The 17,753-nt window shown below is 43.4% G+C and overlaps 2 protein-coding genes and 1 pseudogene across 4 annotated transcripts in view; 1 reads left to right on the top strand and 2 right to left on the bottom strand.

The window, feature by feature from the left end:
• CCDC47 (coiled-coil domain containing 47) overlaps positions 1 to 3,875 on the bottom strand; it is a 24,207-nt gene extending 20,332 nt beyond the window's left edge. The window contains exon 1 of one of the 2 annotated variants that reach the window (XM_017549183.2): positions 3,779 to 3,875. The gene's annotated coding sequence lies outside the window, so the exon portion shown is untranslated. Of the gene's footprint in view, positions 1 to 3,647 lie in introns of both variants that reach the window. The other variant, XM_017549182.2, reaches the window with a different exon arrangement.
• Positions 3,876 to 4,060: 185 nt separating this feature from the next.
• DDX42 (DEAD-box helicase 42) overlaps positions 4,061 to 17,753 on the top strand; it is a 45,796-nt gene continuing 32,103 nt past the window's right edge. Inside the window, exons 1-2 of one of the 2 annotated variants that reach the window (XM_037745956.1) lie at positions 4,061 to 4,349; positions 17,051 to 17,287. The gene's annotated coding sequence lies outside the window, so the exon portion shown is untranslated. Of the gene's footprint in view, positions 4,350 to 4,427; positions 4,616 to 17,050; positions 17,288 to 17,753 lie in introns of those variants that run through there. The other variant, XM_017549173.2, reaches the window with a different exon arrangement.
• Positions 4,817 to 4,934, bottom strand: LOC119474204 (annotated as a pseudogene).

The following is a 17,753-nucleotide window of genomic DNA, read 5'->3' as shown; positions in this document are numbered from 1 at the left end:
TTTTTTGAGGCAGAGTCTCGCTCTGTTGCCCAGGTTCAAGTACAGTGGCGTGATCTCAGGTCACTACAACCTCTGCTTCCTGGGTTCGAGCAATTCTTCTGTCTCAGCCTCCCTAGTAGCTGGGATTACAGGTGCTCACTACCACGCCCAGCTAATTTTTTTGTAGTTTTAGTAGAGGTGGGGCTTTACCATGTTTGCCAGGTTGATCTCAAACTCCTGACCTCAGGCAATCTGCCTGCCTTGGCCTCCCAAAGTGCTGGGATTATAGACATGAGCCACCGTGTCCAGCCTAATTTTTTTTTCTATGCTATACTTCTGTCAATCGAAAAGAGGCATTGCAGACTGAGGAACAGGTGTGGTATGGAGGCCTGAAATAGCATATTTTAGGAGCCTGTTATGATAGGGCATTTGCTTTGTAGATTCAGGTGGAAGAAAAGAAGCTGGAAAGGCCTTCAGGGGCCAGGTCATGATGAAATCATTATTGGAGACTTTAGGGAAGTGGTAAGGATGTAAGCCATAATTCAGGGAGTTGAGTACTAACAGAGATGAGAGTATGGCAAAGGTAAGTATGTACTACTTTTTAAAGGTGCTCTGGGAAGGTAAATATTCTAAATCTCATTTATAGCACTGACACTTCTTAAAGAAATCAGTTTAATATCAAAGGTTATTGTCCAATACCTTGCAATCCATGGATACTCAAGGAATTAAATGCTCCTAAAGGCCTGGTGCAGTGGCTCATACCTGTAATCTCAGCACTTTGGGAGGCTGATGTGAGCAGATAAGCTGAATTCAGGAGTTCGAGACCGGCTTGGCTAACATGGTGAAGCCCCAACTCTACTAAAAATACAAAAAAATTTAGCCAGGCACGCCTGTAATCCCAGCTACTTAGGAGGCTGAGGCGGGAAAATTGCTTGAACTTGGGAGGTGGTAGTATTGCAGTGAGTCAAGATCATAAGCACTCCAGCCTGGATGACAGAGCTGAGACTCCAAAAACAAAAAGAAAGGAAAAAGAAGGCCGCGTGTGGTGGCTCATGCCTGTAATTCCAGAACTTTGGGAGGCTGAGGCAGGTGGATCATGAGGTCAGAAGCTCGAGACCAGCCTGGCTAACATGGTGAAACCCCATTTCTATTAAAAATGCAAAAGTTAGCCGGGCCGTGGTGGCATGCGCCTGTAATCCCAGCTACTAAGGGGGCGGAGGCAGGAGAATCACTTGAACCCAGGAAATGGAAGTTGCTGTGAGCCAAGATCGTGCCACTGTACTCCAGCCTGGGCAACAGAGTGAGACTCTGTCAAAAAAAAAAAAAAAAGAAAGAGAAAAAAGAAATTAAATGCTCTCAGGATTAAAGTTCATAAAATTTGAAAGGTATAAATGATTTTGAGAATTGCCATAAAGGATAGGACAACAGTACAATAGGCCCTATCCATGGGTTCCACATCTGTGGATTCAACCAACCACAGATTGATTGAACATATTTGTGGAGGGGGAAACAATTTAAAAAATACAATTAAAAAATAAAAATTATAGTATAACAATTATTTACATAGCATTGACATTGTATTAGGTATTATAAGTAATCTGAGATAATTAAAATATTTGGGAGGATATTCACATATATACAGGTTATATGTGAATACTACACCATTTTATATAAAGGACTTGACTATCCATGGATTTTGGTATTCTCAAGGGGTCCTGGAACCAATCCCCCACAGATATCAAGAGAGGACTATACATCTTGTCTACACTAGTTGATCCTTCACGTTAGCATCAAGGGAAAGCATACTGCCTTGTCAATGCCAACCTCAAAGAGGTTTGGGAGGGGTCTCTAAACACCCCTAACTTCCTTTAACCATCTTTTATTAATGTCTTTAAGCTCTGGAATGTATATTTTCCACTTCCACTAGTCCTAAGGGTCATCAGTCCTCTAAATTACTACCTGTTAAAGTTTCTCTCAGTTTTTCTAGGCTTTCTCTCTAGTTCTCATGTTGTGATATTTGGTCAAAAGTGGAAGAAATATGGAAAAAGAGCAAATACTTTGGTGGAATTAGATGGTTTAAAATGTCAGCTCTAGGCTGGGCGTGGTGGTCCATGCCTGTAATCCCAGTACTTTGGGAGGCTGAGGTGGGTGGATCATTTGAGGTCAGGAGTTTGAGACCAGCCTGGCCAACATAGTGAAACTCTACCTCTACTAAAAATACAAAAATTAGCTGGGCGTAGTGGCAGGTGCCTGTAATCCCAGCTACTTGGGAGGCTGAGGCAGGAGAACTGCTTGAACCTGAGAGGTGGAGGTTGCAGTGAGCTGAGATTGCAACACTGCACTCCAGCCCGGGTGACAGAGTGAGATTCTGTCTCAAAAATAAAGAAATGAATAAATAAACTGTCAGCTCTACCATTTACCAGCAATATGACCTTAGCCTAATTACTTAAAATTCCTTGTTCTCCACATATGAAACAGGGATACCATTTGCTACTTGCTTCTTAGGGCTGCAGTGAGTATTACAGAAGACATGTACCAAGTTTTAAAACACTGCCTGGCACATAGAAGGCTCTCAATAAATATTAATTGCTGTAACTTCCTTGTACCGTGTGTTATGAACGCCCTTTAAGTTAAAAGATTTCACGATTAGTGTTTTCCTTTTCAAATCCCACTCTTAAAACTTTTTTTTTAAATAGAAGCAACTAAAGGTTAACACTGGAACAGTCAACTTGATTAACAGCCTGCCAAAAGATCTGATCATTTCAAATCGAATTTCTACTTAGAATGTTCACACCATAGAAACACTTCTGAGATAACTCAGCACTATAATGGGACTCCTTCAAGGTTATTTAGGTTAAAACTATGCAAGCCATTTTTACTTTGGCTTTCCGTCTCAGAAGTCTCTGCTGCACCTGTCAACTCATTTCTCAAATGCACAAGTCCTTGCCAGGTTACCCAGCCTCTACGACTCCTGAATCAAGCAACACAAGACCAAGGAAAGCACAAGCACTAACAAGTCTGGCTTGATTATTTTCTGCAAGCTCATCCAATAGTTCCTCAGCGACTGAGTCCAGACTTGAGGAAAGAGGACTGAGTGAGGCCATGATTCCTTGTTGTCATTTTAGATTAGGCCTTTCTGACAGCGGCCAGAACGAGTATTCTGGAAATCATGCAGTCTTTCCTCTGTCTCCTTATATGTGTTGGATAAAAACACATTTCATGTTAGAAACCCCCAGGAAGAGACTGGCCACAGAGGTTGTTGCTTCTATTAAACCCCCTTGCCTAGTTTCTCCCCACCTGAGAGAATCTATACATCCTAATGTCATCCTGCGGCACACACTGGAGGTTTTCTCTAACTCTGCCCTTCTGGCTATCATTTGCTCACAGCTCCGTAGGGCAGTTCCCTCAAAACCATTGCAATTATCTCAACCCATAAAATACCAACAGAAAGCGGGCCTTAGGGTGAACAGAGATTTTTAAAGGGTAACAGTTTTTTTTAAATTAAGTCCGGAGAGGAGAGAAGGCGCGGGGACCGATGCCTGTCACCATCGGCCGGACTTAAGAGTTGGCTGAGAAACCGGACCGGGCTACAGGCCACGCAATTCGAAGTCACCGCTCGGCCTGACCCGGCCCCGCCAACGAACGCGTCCTGGCCCGCTCCCTATCTATGGCTGAGGCCGAAACCGGGCCCAGCGCCCCTGCGTCCGCCACCCCTGCCCCGCCTGCCTCTCGGCCTGGCCGCCGCCTCCGCGATCGCCGCGGTTTTACTGCCGCGGATGCCTCTAGGACACAGCCATACCCGGTAGCCCAGTCACGCCGCACCTCTCTTCACTTAGCCCCAGCCGTCCGTTACGTAGAATTCGAGCGGCTCGTCCGCGCCTGCGCGCAGCGTGCAGGACGGGACGCAGCCCTCCTGACCGCGCGAGACCTCCCGCTCCCGCGCCCCCTGAGGCGGAGTGGGGCTGCTGGGAAAATTACATAATCCGCGCCCCTGGGCCGGAACTGTCCTCGCCTATCCCAATCCTCCTCCCTAAGGTTAGATCAAGCTGACGTCACACTGAACCAGTGCTCCGGAAGCTAAAGGTGGCCATGCTGCGTGGGACCACATGGCCAGAGGCAAGCAGAGGAGTGTCGCTCGAGTAGTATTTGCTAGGGACCAGAGTTTAAACGATCGGCATGTTCGTGTAAATGTGGTTTCTGCCCAACCCGTTTTATGTTGGGGTTTTCGGCCAGCCCCCTGACGCCACTTTTTCTTCACTTTGTCTTCATTCCCAGACCGACTTTCTAGACAGGTCATGAACACTGTCCACCCAACTGCAGTTTCCTGTCAGAGTATCTGAGGAGCCTGTGAGGCGTTCTGGAGCTTTAAGGTCAGGCGCCTTCCGGGAGCCGTAGCCTCCGCCCCGCCCTTTGGCCCGCGCACCCCTCATTGCGCATGTCAGGTTTTCTTCCCCTCCCCCCTCCAGCAACGGGCCGAGAGGCGGTGGCGGTGGCGGCGGCGGCGGCGGCGGCGGCGGCGAAAGGGGTGGAGAGGGAGGAACGCGGCGGGACCTGGCCGGGACAGCGCGTACTTTGGGTCGCAGGATTCTCTCCGCGCCGGCGGTGGTAGTAGCTCCCGCTGCAGCCATAGCAGCAGGTTTGTGCGTGGGGGTTCTGGACTCAGGGCCGCTAGCCCTTGGGGGCACTGGAGGCAACTGTTGGGCCTAGCGAGGGCTGAGGATCGGCGGCCTCGCTTAACAAAGAGTCGGGAGAGCCTCCATGCACTGGCGGCAGGAGTGCCAGGAAGGGGTGGGAACGCGAGCTGAGGCCTGGAGAGCTCCTTCCTAGCCGCGTCGCCCTCCCACGGCTCCCGCTTCCCTCGCAAGTCTTCCATCCAAGTACTAACCAGGCCCGACCCTGCTTAGCTTCCGAGATCAGACGAGATCGGGCGCGTTCAGGGTGGTATGGCCGTAGACCCCTCGCAAGTCTTAACCGAGGCCCAGTTGGCGGCGCCTGCTTGCCTAGGAAAGGGATTTGCAGGGTGCCCGGCTCCGAGGCAGGGATAGCGCGGGGAGAATTCTGATCCAAGGAGGCAGCGCTTGGGAGTTGCAGGCCTCTGAATCTGGGGTCCTGATAGGCAAAAGCTGCCAAATGAGAAGAGTGAAAAGACATAGGCGATGATCTTTGTACAGCCTTGAGTAGGGCGATGATTAGCATCACTGTAGTCACAAACTTTTTTGCGGCCTAGTTGAGAACCTATCTGATGTGAATGAATAATTTATGTGGAGTTGCAAACATGTACATCAAAAACATAGAAGCTGTCGAGAGTTTTGGGGAATTGTATTTTCGTCACTGAGAATTTCCCTCTTGTCCCCACTCCTGTAGGCAGTTATCCAATTTCCTGTGGCTTCCCTGTATATTCTTTTTGTAAATGATGTTTCTGTTTCTGTCCTCCCTCATATACACACCCAGGTCTTCCTAAAGGGCAGGGACTATGTCTTAAATCACTTTGCAGAGCCATGCCCGGTTCTGGCACATAGGAGGTGAGCAATGAGTGTTTCGTACAAAAATTAGCTTTTAGACTTTGAGAGCTGAAGAAAAAAATGTATCTTTCTGTACCTAGAAGAGGCATTGTGTAGCCTAATGTGCAGTTCATTCATTCAAGCTATATTTTCGTTGATGCCTGTTCTCTAACGCCGTTCTAGGTGCTGGAATAGGTGTTAGACCCCCGCCTTTGTGAAACTTAACTTTCTAGTAGCGGGAGGAGAGGCAAACAAATATGTAAATTATACTGAATGTTAAAAGATGACCAGTACCTTAGGAAAAAGAAAGAAAACTGGAAAGGGGTATCGGGACGTGTTGTTGGAATTTGCAATAAAGTGGTCAGGGAAGTTTGGACAGTCTAGCCGATATTGAAGGGGACTAGAAGGAGGAGTGAGCCCTATGTTTATCTGGGGAAAAGAACGTTCCAAGCTAGGAAATAATCAACATAAAAGCCTTGAGGAGGACAAAGCTGGCACCTTAAGAGTGTGAAGACCAACGTGTTTGGAGCACTGTGAGGCGAGGGAGTAATAGGAGATAAGGTCAGGGAAGAATGGAGGGAAAGGAGTGCAGAACAACCAGAGCCTTTTACGCTGTTACTTGGACAGGAAGGATGTGAGGGTTTCCATCAGAGGAATGATATGATCTGATTTATATTGTGAAAATTTAATGTAAGAGAGGAGTGCAATTGTTTAAATTTGTGTTTTGTTACATTGATAGTCATTTAATCAACTCTGTTTAAGCTGACAAAAGAGAAGGGATGCTTCTAAAATAACCATAACCCAGCATTTACTTATATTTAGTTTAGAAGAGTGTGATTAAATTCTTGAGTTTTTGTATAGATTCTCATTAAAGAACTGACCTGTTTATAGTGTGTGAGATACTCTCAAGGTATTATGTAGAGTAGATGCTAATCACTTTTACTAGAACTCTTCCTTCCACTTCCAAAAATACAGTGATAATGTGGTTTATATAATCAGTTGTTTTTAGTCTACTATATTTCAAGTCATTTAGATCATATCTTATTTTCCACCATTGCCAAAAACACAAACCAGCTAAATTGTCTTCCTTTATAAGCACGTTTCACATTCATTCTCACTTCGTAGTCTTCGCTAGTCCAGTCTTTCTCCCTAGAATGTCTTCCTCTGCACATCTCTACCCAGCTTGCATCTTTCTTTGCCTAGCCTGCCTTCTGGCTCTCTTATGAAGCTTATCCCTGATTGTTAGCTCGTGGTGATCTCTGACATCTTCAGTGTTTTTTTTTTTTTGAGGAGCCTCGCTCTTTCGCCAGGCTAGAGTGTAGTGGTGGGATCTTGGCTCACTGCAGCCTCCACCTCTGGGGCTCAAGCAATTCTCTGCCTCCGCCTCATGAGTAACTGGGATTATAGGCACCCGTCACCATGCCTGTCTAATTTTTTGTATTTTTAGTACAGATGGGGTTTCACCATCTTGGCCAGTCTGGTCTTGAACTCCTGACCTCGTGATCTACCCGCCTTGGCCTCCCAAAGTGCTGGGATTACAGGCGTGAGCCATGACACCTGGCCATCTTCAGTGTTCTTGTGGCACTTAGGTGTTCCATATCTGAGTTGAAAGAAGTCTGATATTCTCAATTTATCAATGTAGAAATTGCTTCTTCAGAAATAATGTAAATAATAATGAAAAACACGATGGCAGCTAACATATTGAACAAGTACATTATTGTGTATGAACTTAATTTTTCACACCAACCCTTGTGATAAGTAGGTGATAGTCTCATCTTTTTTTGTGTGTGTAGTGGTGTCTCACTGTGTTGCCCAGGCTGGTCTTGAACTCATGAGCTCAAGTGATCCGCCTGCCTCAGCCTCCCAAAGTACTGAGATTACAGGCATGAGCCACCACACACAGCCTCTCACCATTTTATAGATGAGGAAACTAAACCCAGAGAAGCTAAACAACTTCCCTGGGGTTCATATCAAGTTATTAGCAAAGATATACACATAGCCTGTGCTACTTTACTTTTCTGTTAAGATTTCCTACAAAACCACAGCGTTTTATTTATTTTTTCAGGACAGCATCTTGCTTTGTTGCCCAGGTTAGAGTGCAGTGGTGCAATCAGCTTACTGTAACCTGGAACTCCTGGGTTCAAGCAATCCTCTTGCCTCAGCCTCCTGACCAGCTGGGATTACAGGCGTGTGCTACCATGCCTGGCTAATTTTTAATTTTTTTTTTGGTAAAGACAGGATCTTGCTGTGTTGCCCAGGCTGGTCTCTAACTCCTGGCCTTAAGTGATCCTCCCACCTTGGCCTCCCAAAGGGCGAGGATTACAGGTGTGAGCCACCTCACCCAGCCAGACATAGCATTTAGTGCCTAGAACCATACTGAATAGGACTTCATGCCATCTTGAATCTCTCTCCTCAACCTAGTTGTAGATCTCCTTTAGTCTTTTACATATTGAATAAATGAGTATCTAATATTGAAAACATACTGTTTCAATAAGAGAGAAAAATGAATAACCCTGTTTTTTTCCACCATGAATCCTACAATGAATTGGACTGGAAAGGGAGTTTGTGGAAGGAGATGCCCTTTCTCTGGAGAAATCATATTCATGTCTTTAGGAGTTGGTATTTGAGATGGGCTTTGAAGGATAGGACTTTGGTAGGTACTTAAACTTTATAGGAAAGAGATTTGATGGGGATGGAATCCAGGTAGAGGGAAGAGCATTCACCAAAGTGCTTGTTTTCTTGGAAACCAGTACGTGTGGAGAGCCCTTGGGAAATATGAATGGTAGTTTGTTGCCACAGTGGAGGGTCTCATTCCAGCATGATTAACTGTGGAGAGCTATGGAATTGAAGAGAGTGACAGAGTCAGAAACATGTGTTCTAGGAGAACTTGGAAAGGGTTTTCGATAAGCATCTGAATACTGACCTCCCTTCTGTGAGACTTTTTCTAGTTCCACAGTATTAACACACACTATGCTACTCTACCAAAGGAGGTAAAACTTCATTTTCTCTTTTCACTGTATGTTTCACTGTTACTTCATCATTTTATACTTTATTACATAGAATCACTTCTCATAGACTATAGAAGATTTGCTGGTTTTCGATGAAGCATCTGGATGTACATTGCCATTATTTTCCAATAAAAACAGACATTCTTGGGACAGTAGAGTTGTTGGGGGAGGATTACCTGTGAAATGTCATTCATCTCAGAGAGGCCTTTCCTGACTTAAGTCTCTAATAGCTTGCCTCTTACCTGCTTGCTTTCCTTTCATAGCACTTTTGCTACCTGTGATTACATGATTTAGTTTTTCTCTCTCCTGGGCCAGACTGTGTGCTCCCTGAGTGCTGGGGCTGTGTCTGATTCCATTACTGTATCCTTAGCACCTTAGAGCAGTTACTGGCACAAAATAGGCCCTCAGTATATTTTGACTTAGTGATCACTCTAGTAGTGCTGTGGGAGCTGGATAATAATCAGAAAGATTTTTTAGGAAATAATCGCAATAGTGAAGGTGGAGATGGAAAGGCTACTGGGCACATAACAAAATCATTAGTGGTTACTGGTCAGTAAAAAACAATGGATGTTATTACTACGAACCAACTTAGATGGTTCTCTTTTAAGCAAATGCACATTAAACTTTATTTGTGACTCTAGTATACAGCTAATTCTTTTCAAATTAGGTATTTAATTTGGATTCTTTTTTAAATTTTTTTTTTTTTTGGCACCCCAGCAGGAAATGAAGAAATTCTTTCTTAAGAGAAAAAATTAAAAAATGCAGTTGCATTTTCACAAGTGTGTTTGTATTTTAGAAACTGGGGCCTAGATAGCATATTGCTCCCTCATAATTTGTTTAAAATAACAACCTAAAAATATGTGTACTCATTTCCTGGTTTTATTTATTTTATTATAAAAGACATGTCAGCGACAGTAAGTATGTCCATTATCATTATTATTTTTTTCCAGACAGAGTCTGCCCAGGCTGGAGTGCAGTGGCATGATCTCAGCTCACTGCAACCTCTGCCTCCTGGGCTTAGGCCATCCTCCCACCTCAACCTCCCAAGTAGCTGGGACTGCAGGTGCACACCTCCACACCTGGCTAATTTTTGTATTTTTTGTAGAAACCAGGTTTTGTGTTGTTGCCCAGGCTGGTCTCAAACTCCTGAGCTCAAGTCATCCTGCCTCGGCTTCCCAAAGTGCTGGGATTGCAGTTGTGAGCAACTGTGCCGGGCCTTATTTTTTTTTCTTCTTTTGCTACCATCACCACCATCTAGCCACAGAACACTTTTCATCTTGTAAAACTGAAATTCTATACCCATTAAACGATAACACCGCATTCGCCCCTCCCCCCTGCCTCTGGCAAACACTCTTCTACTCTGTGTCTCTGAGCTTGACTATTCTAGGTATCTCTTTTTTTTTTCTTTTTGATTTTTTTTTTCTTGGTAGAGATGGAGTCTTGCTGTGTTCCCCAGGCTGGTCTCAAACTCCTGGCCTCAAGTCCTCTTCCTGCTTCCCAAAGTACTGGGAATATAGGCATAAGCCACTGCATCTGGCTGTTTTATTTTTTTAGTGACCAAATAGAAATTTGGGTGGCAATCTTTTGCTTCTTCTATTAGCTGTCCTCCCACAAACCTCTGTGATTGTCAAGGTTCAGTAGCCATGTACCCTGCATGGCTAATGGTTTAATAGTAGGAAAAACTGTTGTCAAGAGACTAAGTTATGATATATTGAGGATGATCTGGCTTAAATTTAATCAGGAAGAGTGGTAGCTAAATAAGAAGATTTTTTAGTAATGAAAGACATTTTTCACAAATACTGAGATGAATTTTGGAGAGTTTCAATACATCGTATTTATTCATTGAACAGATTTTTTTGAGTGCTACATAGACACCAGCGATATAATGTTGGGTAAATTGAGCAAAGTCCTTGCTCTCATGGAGCTAATAGTCTACTCAGTGGCGTAGGTAGAAAGCACAATTGGTTGGCCTTCCTAGAGGCAGTAATTGAGAGGAAATGGGCTGTGTGTTCTAGATGAGCTAGAGAAAGGATTGCTTTTACATCTTGCTGAGTCTGAGAGCCATTAAGCACCCCTTACCTGCCTGCCCGAGATCTCACTGCCTGCCTGTTTGTGGTAGGAGTTGATTTGCTGCTTTTGTAATACGAACCTTTTGATTATTTAGTAGGGCTGATTCATATTCGTTCTTGTTCTTTTTGCTCCTTCCCTCTAGTTTTAGGGGAAGAGTGAGTTACTCCTGTTGTTAAAAGTTTTGATCATGTCTGGTCTTCTCTGGAAATCCTATGATTTTTTTCTGTCATCTTGCATCTTCAGTTTTTCTAACTTTATTGATTTTTCTCCTTTAGCATATAAACATATATATGTTTCTTTAAAAAATAATTTCTGTAGTTAATGCTTCACTTTTTTTTTTTCCTGTCATTGGTAAACAGCCTACAAAGTATTCTTGACTCTTCTTCATCTAGTCTTCATCCTCTGCCACTTACTTGCTGGGCACTCCTCACCCCTGCCTCTACTGCTCTATTGAAACTGCTTTCACTACTGCTGTATTGAAACTGCTTTCACCGAAGACTCCTGGTTACATGTACAACAGAAGCATTTTAGTTCTTAACTTACCTGACTTTAGTTTTCTGCCCGTAGAGCTTCTCTCTCCTTACCCATGTTCTTCCTCTTGTCTCCCCTTCCATCCTTCCCTCTCTTCTCTTTATTTCTCTCCCCTCCTTCATCCCTGTTCCATCTGAAGTTTCCACGTAAGCTTCTCTTTTTCTGCCCATTCCTAAATAGTGATACACATTAAGAGTTGTCTTACCGGCTGGGCGCGGTGGTTCGCGCCTGTAATCCCAGCACTTTGGGAGGCCGAGGCAGGTAAATCATGAGATCAGGAGTTTGAGACCAGCCTGGCCAACATGGTAAAACCTCATCTCTACTAAAAATACAAAAATTCCCCAGGCATGGTGGCAGGTGTCTGTAATCCCAGCTACCCGGAAGGCTGAGGCAGGAGAGTTGCTTGAACCCGGGAGGCAGAGGTTGCAGTGAGCCGAGATTGCGCCATTGCACTCCAGCTGTGGGCAACAGAGCAAGACTCCACCTGGGGACGGTGGAAAGAATTTTGTTACCTTTTCTCTCACTCTGCATGGTCTCTCTGCTAGCTTATTTATTTGCATCAGTAACGTCAAATGCAAATGTCTTACATCAAATTTATAGTTCTACTCCAGACCCCTCTCTGCAGTTACTGATCCTACTTGGCATCTCTCCTTAGTTCGCCCATAGATACTGAACTCAGCTTCTTCCTGGTTTGGCAAGCCTGACTCTTTTAGGTTTCCATCTCCATTGGCCATTGGTGGCCCCATGATTCACCCAACCCCCCCCCCCTTTTTTTTTTGAGATGGAGTCTCGCTCTGACACCCAGGCTGGAATGGAGTGGCATGATCTTGGCTCACTGCAACCTCCGGTTCCTAGGTTCAAGGGATTCTTCTGCCTCAGCCTCCCAAGTAACTGGGACTACAGGCACATACCACCATGCCTGGCTAATTTTTTGTATTTTTAGTAGAGATAGGGTTTCACCATGTTAGCCAGGATGGTCTTGATCTCCTGACCTCATGATCCACCTGCCTCGGCCTCTCAAAGTGCTGGGATTACAGGCATGAGCCACTGTTCTCGGCCCACCCAATCTTTAAAGCCAGAAACTTCTAAAGTTATTCTAGACTCTTCTCCCTTAGCTTCCACACCAGTTAGTTGCTGGTCACCCAATCCTATTTGGTCTTCCCTCATAGATATCTAAATAAATAATTCAGATCTATCCCCCGTTTCTCTGTTCTAACAGGTACTTTCTTTGTTCAGGATTTTGTTACTTTATGTCTTTATTGCTGAAACAGCCTCCTAACTACTTTCCTTGCCTCTTCCATGGGTATCTCTCATTCTGTCTTTCAAAAACGCTGATCTGAAAATTTCTCTTCTGTGTAAAATTAATATTTCCTTGTAGCTGTCAGAATGCAGTTTTGTATGGTACTTCGTTAGCAAAGCCTCCTAAGCTGTTCATCTTGACCCTGTCTTTTTGAACATGTGTCGTGCAAATTTCTCAAATGTCCTACTGAACTCTAGCTTCACTGAACTTTATTACCTGTTCTCTGTGGTAGTACTTAACAGATACTTCCATCTGAAATGTCCTTCTTTAATGCTTCTCTGATCTAATGCCTCTTGAGATTTCAAAATTTAACATGTCATCTCCCAGAAGACTTCTGTGCCTTTGCTCCCACTCATGGACCGCCAGTGAATCCACTTTGTATACTATACCTGTTAGAATGCATCATGTTGTTTTCAGCTGCCTCAAACTACACTGTCTAACTCCTTGAGAATAGGGACTGTATCTTTCATGTATGACTGTCCTTCCTCAGCAAGCTTTCAGTAAACTATTAAAAGTTTTCCTGCTAGGAGATTGTGTGATTCTTAAAAATTCACCTGAATGTAAATATCTTTTCACTATCCTTTCTTTGACTGTCTTCTCATCCTTATGTCTTATTTATTAGCTCCTCGTTATACATTATATACTGTAGGAAAAATGAGATTAAAGTTGAGCCCATTATTTTTGTTGCTTAGGAAAGCCCTTGTAAAGATAGTCTTATAGATTAGTTTAAAAACATTATCAGATGCTAAGATTTTCTTGCTTGTAAAGATTCTTACTAAATTTCATTGCACTGGAATTATGTTTATTTCCTGACTGAAAGAATTTCCGTATGGGATTCCTAAAGAGAACAGGAGATGAAGTTTAAGTAAACTAGTACTTAACTACTTACTTTAGTCATTATCACTGTTACAGAAAGAGATCCAAAATGAGTAAAGACGTTTCTATCTGGAGTTAAGGGTCTAAGTGGAAGTCGACATGGTGTAATTCAAGTTTAATACCAAGCAGATTGGGGCTATGACTCACGCCTGTAATCCCAGCACTCCGGGAGGCTGGGCTGATCGCTTGAGGTCAGGAGTTCAAGACCAGCCTGGCCAAAGTAGTGAAACCCTGCCTCTACTGAAAATACAGAACATTAGCTGAGTGTGGTAATGTATGCCTGTAATCTCAGCTACTCAGGAGGCTGAGACAGGAGAATGGCTTGAATCAGGGATGCAGAGGTTGCAGTGAGCCAAGATTGCACCACTGCACTCCAGCCTGGGCAACAGAGTAAAACTCCATTTCAAAAAAAATGTAATACTAAGCAAGCAACTAAGTGCTGTGTATAATACTAAGCAAGGAACTAAGTACTGTATATAATAGGAGTTGAACAAAACCTATAAGGTATATATAGACAGGGGGCATAGAACAGTGCATGTTTCTGATCTCTTCGACAATGTTACTATAATAAACAGTTTCTGGAATTTTTTTCTCACACTGGCTTCAAAGCTAGGGGAAATTAAACATTTTAATTTTTCTTACTAATGGTAAACAAAGTAGAAATCAAATAACTGCCGTTAACATTTTGATAACCTTTCAGCTGTCCCTGTATGTGTAACTCATGGTTTTTACATAAATAGAATCATACTACTCACCTTGTTTTATGCCCTTACTTATTTTACTCAATGTGTAATGGATACTTTTTCATAAACGTAAGTAGTAATTAAAATTATTAGGCCAGGCAAGGTGGTGTGGCTCATACCTGTTAATCCCAGTGCTTTGGGAGACTGAGGCAGGAGGACTGCTTGAGGCCAGGAGTTGCCTATGCCTAGGCAACATAGTGAGACCACAAAAAAATTAAAAGAAAATAAAAAGCCAGGCATGGTGGCTCACGTTTGTAGTCCCAGCTACTCAGGAGACTGAGGTGGGAAGATGACTTGAGCCCAGGAGTTCATGGTTACAGTGAGCTGTGATCAGAGCACTATACTGCATCCTGGGTGACAGCAAAAACTTGTCTCAAAAAACATGTTTTTAAAACTTAGAATGCGTTTTCCTTTGAGCAATTGCATTTTAAAACTTGTTCCTAAGGAAATAATGGAAGGTATGCACAAAGATGTACCTATAATGATGTGTTTTGCAACATTATAATGTTATTAGTATTATAAGTAAAGTAGTGAAGAAATAGATATCTATTCACATTAAACAGTATCACAGTGTATCCTTAGGTGAAGAAATCAGTGACTAAAATAATATGTACAGTATGGTTTCTGTGTGTGTGTGTGTGTGTGTGTGTGTGTGTGTGTGCGCGCGCGCGCGCGTGCGCATATGTGCTTGTGCACATATTCATAGAAAAAGTAGCAAAAGATAGAACAAAACCGCATATCTGGGAGAGGAAATTTCAGGTGTTTTTAAATTTTTTTCTTTTTCACTTTCTGCTTTTCTGTAAAACTTAGATAACTTGTATCATTAAAAAGATTTTTGGGGGCCATGTGCAGGGGCTCATGCCTGTAATCCCAGCGATTTGGGAGTCTGAGGTGGGTGAATCACTTGAGGCCAGGAGTTATAGACCAGCCTGGCCAACGTAACGAAACCCTATCTCTAATAAAATTCATAATATTAGCTAGATGTGGTGGCACATGCTTATAATCCCAGCTACCCAGGAAGCTGAGACATGAGAATCTCTTGAACTCGGAGGCAGACGTTGCAGCAAGCTGAGATTGTGCTGCTGCACTCCAGGCTGGGTGACAGATTGAGATTCTGTCGCAAAAAAAAAACCACACACACACACACACACAAACATGTTTTTTGGGCCAGGTGCAGTGGTTTGTGCCTGTAATGCCAGCAGTTAGGGAGGAAGAGGTGAGAAGGGGATCTCTTGAGGCTAGGAGTTTGAGACCAGCCTAGGCAACATCATGAGACCCTGTTTTGTTTTTGTTTTTGAGACCAAGTTTCACTCTTGTTGCCCAGGCTGGAGTACAATGGTGAAATCTTGGCTCAGTGTAACCTCTGCCTCCCGGGTTCAAGTGATTCTCCTGCCTCAGCCTCCCGAGTATCTGGGATTACAGGCATGTGCCACCACGCCTGGCTAATTTTGTATTTTTAGTAGATACAGGGTTTCTCCATGTTGGTCAAACTGGTCCCAAACTTTCGACCTTAGGTGATCTGCCGGCCTCAGCCGCCCAAAGTCCTGAGATTGCAGATGTGAGCCACCGCACAGAGCCCTTGACCCTGTTCTATTTTCAGGAAAAAAAAAAAAATGTGTTTTGGAGCCAAGAGTGATGTAAGGTGTTGTTTGTAAAGTGATTTTATCAATGCACAAGACATTTGTTTGTAATTTTTTTTTTTTTTTTTTTTTTTTTTTTTTTTGAGACGGAGTTTCACTCATGTTACCCAGGCTGGAGTGCAATGGCGCGATCTCGGCTCACCGCAACCTCCGCCTCCTGGGTTCAGGCAATTCTCCTGCCTCAGCCTCCTGAGTAGCTGGGATTACAGGCACACACCACCATGCCCAGCTAATTTTTTGTATTTTTAGTAGAGATGGGGTTTCACCATGTTGACCAGGATGGTCTCGATCTCTTGACCTCGTGATCCACCCGCCTCGGCCTCCCAAAGTGCTGGGATTACAGGCTTAAGCCACCGCGCCCAGCCTGTTTGTAATTTTTAACCACGGCCTAACTGAATACTTCAGGCAACATGTTGATGACAATGAATCATGTTTTCTTCCTGGATAATGTTCCTAGTGGGCAATTGTTCAATGGTTCATAGTATGCTTCCTTAAGACATGAATACACAGTTAATGTCTACAAATAACTGATCTTTTAAGTTTTGATTCCTTGATTTTTTTCCAGATGTCATTACCAGAGGATAATTCCTAGTTTTGGGACAGTCTTGCTGATAGCACCTAGGTCTTTCTTATAAGGATGAAGACATTCAGTCTTTTCAAATCTCCAGTGGCCCAACACAATGCCTAGCACATATCAGATTCCCAAAAATATATTTTCTTATAAGTATTTTTGTCAGTTTAATAAGATGTTAATTAGCAGGCAAATCCTTTCAGTGTGATTATATTAAATACTGCATTCCTGTTTACATTGAGATCCCAATCAAATGAATAACAATTTCTTCAGTGTTTTAGAAAATGTAATCATTTGTTGAGGCTAGCATAGTGTTTAACTGAAATACAATGTCAACGTTTGTGGTTTTTGTTTTTTTAAGAGACAAAATTTCACTATGTTGCCCAGGCTGAAATACAGTGGCTATTCACAGGCAGGATCATAGCACACTGTAACCTTGAACTCCTGGATTCAAGCAATTTCCCTGCCTCAGCCTCATAAGTAACTGGGCTGGAAATGAATCTCTTAATAAGACTGATGGGATTTTCTTTTTCCTTTTTTTTTAATGTGAAAAGAGACAGAATCTCTCTCTGTCGCTCAGGCTTGAGTGCAGTTGTGTGATCGTAACTCCGTGTAACCTGGTACTCCTGGGCTCAAGTAGTCCTCCTGCCTAAGCCTCCCAAGTAGTTGGCACTACAGGCCTGGGCCACTCTCCTGGCTACAGTGTTATAGTTTCAATTGAGAAGCTAAAGTTTAAAATTTTAGGTGAAGATTGGAAGAGACATACAACTCAGTGGGGCTATACACACTTTTTAAAGTTAAATTTATATTTGTGTATCTTACTCCTAACAGGTCAGTCATTGGCACCATGAACTGGAATAAAGGTGGTCCTGGCACTAAGCGGGGATTTGGCTTTGGAGGTTTTGCCATCAGTGCTGGGAAAAAGGAGGAACCCAAACTCCCACAGCAGTCCCACAGTGCCTTTGGGGCAACCAGTTCTTCTTCTGGATTTGGAAAGTCAGCTCCACCACAGCTCCCTTCTTTCTACAAAATTGGATCTAAACGGGCCAACTTTGATGAAGAAAATGCGTAAGTGGTAATTCCTGGTATTGTAGCAAAGGTTGGGCTTTGAGATACTCATTCTATCAGCAGAAATTGAGGCAGAGAAACTATTTGTTTATAAATGATTTCTGAAATTACATATCTCACTGAATTCCGCTGTTCCTAATAAGTTAAATTATCAGGTTTACTCATTTGTAAGGAATATTAATGCCTGTAGAGTTACTTATACCTTTACTCATTCAGTGAATTATGTCCTACTGGGCTGTTGCTCAATGTGGGATTAGAAGCTATTGAAACAGGCCAGGCATGGTGGCTCATGCCTGTAATCCCAGTACTCTGGGAGGCCAAGACTGGCAGATCATCTGCGGTCAGGAGTTTGAGACCAGCCTGGCTAATGTGGTGAAACCCTGTCTCTACTAAAAATACAAAAAATTAGCCAGGTGTGGTTGGCACAACTGTAACCCCACCTGCTTGGGAGCCTGAGGCAGGAGAA

Source organism: Cebus imitator, unplaced genomic scaffold (assembly GCF_001604975.1).
Source record: "Cebus imitator isolate Cc_AM_T3 unplaced genomic scaffold, Cebus_imitator-1.0 Scaffold217, whole genome shotgun sequence".
In the NCBI taxonomy this organism is placed as follows: domain Eukaryota; kingdom Metazoa; phylum Chordata; class Mammalia; order Primates; family Cebidae; genus Cebus; species Cebus imitator.
This window is presented reverse-complemented; position numbering and strand designations above follow the sequence as displayed.